Here is a 1500-nt window from a genome sequence, read left to right on the forward strand (position 1 = left end):
TTTACTTGCTTCTATTTTTCTCGTGCTGCACTTCTCTTGCTGAGATGCGCTGTACTGCAGTTACAACGGTTCGCCACCAGTGGGCACATAGAGCACAGTGACGTTCCTGACTCAGCGAGCCAACGGCAATTAAGCGCAGTAACGGCTGGTCAGCGAAGGTGCTCACTGTCTCAACAGAGTTCATCAAAATAAGAGAACCTGCGCAAAACCACACTGACTAATTATTAAGTGTGCAACACAAGACTCCTCTCTTCCAGCTCCGCTCCACCACCAGTGACCGGGCCCTGGGGAAGACCTACCTGAGCTTCGTTCAAGCCGATCATCCAGCGAGTCTCAGCACACACGTCTTCTGCCAGTGTCCGAGCACCAAATTCTCGGTATAATAAAATTGTCTAACTGCTGTTTCTCTCTCTCTGTGAGTCACTACAGATTGAAATGACTTTATAATGAACAGTATATATATGCCCCTCCCCCCCAAAAAAGAAAAGAAAAAACAAAAACGTGGAATATCGTCTGTGATGTCTTTATGGAGGTATTCCAAAAATATATTCTGATATCATTTTTTGGCTACATCGTCCACTCCTAAGTGGAAACCAATGATGCAATGATGGAGCAGCAGTATTTATCCATCCCAATGCTTTGCTGCTACTTTGGTTGGTTAAAATTAAGCAAAGTATTTTAATTAATCACAGAGGTTGGCCAATTTGTTGGCCAAATTATCAGATAAAATTATCGGATAAGTTTTAAGTTATGACAGGAAATGACTTTTTTTATACATTCTATTTGAGTCAAAGTAAGCATTGATCATTTTTAGTATTTTTTCTGCTGACTTGTTATTTCACCCGCAGATGTTGGCAAGTGAAGGACTAACTGATCATAGCATAAGCACGTCCAAAATGAAGAGCCAGACTTAGTTCTGGCTATTCAGTTTATTTTATCTGGAAGTGACAAGCCTTGTCTGAAGGCTCAATGGATCAGTGACTTTAAAGCTATATTAAAATTGATTCCCCAGGTTTACTGCTTCAACATTGCATTGATATTGAAAAAATATATTTTTCTCACCGTTTTAAAAGTTCCATCTTTATTTATTTTGTATCTGTTTTGGAAATTAGTGATTTGTGCACCAATCAAAAAGGAATCTTTTGTTGCTGAGCACTAGGGGGAGTTGATCTCAAAATATGAATGGAACAAGAGACAGAGAAGAGAAGGAAAATGCATTCTTGTTTGATTTTGAGTGGAACAGTGATATGTGATGGTAAGTAATGCTCTATAAAATCATTTGTTCTTTCCAGCATTGTGGTTTTAGTGAATAACACGTAGCTATTTCTCCATCTTAAAATTTAGTATTGATGCCTCCCACAAAGATGACTTGTGGCCAGTTGGTTAATGTTGCCCATAAATCCCCAAACTGAAATTAAAAACCTGACTGTAGATTCTTTACGAGTCTGAAGTGACGAGCATAATTGACGAAACGTAACAGACGGAGATTAATTCATGAGC

The sequence above is a fragment of the Poecilia latipinna genome, unplaced genomic scaffold, assembly GCF_001443285.1.
Source record: "Poecilia latipinna isolate Pla-1442-1.1 unplaced genomic scaffold, P_latipinna-1.0 Scaffold3333, whole genome shotgun sequence".
In the NCBI taxonomy this organism is placed as follows: Eukaryota; Metazoa; Chordata; class Actinopteri; order Cyprinodontiformes; family Poeciliidae; genus Poecilia; species Poecilia latipinna.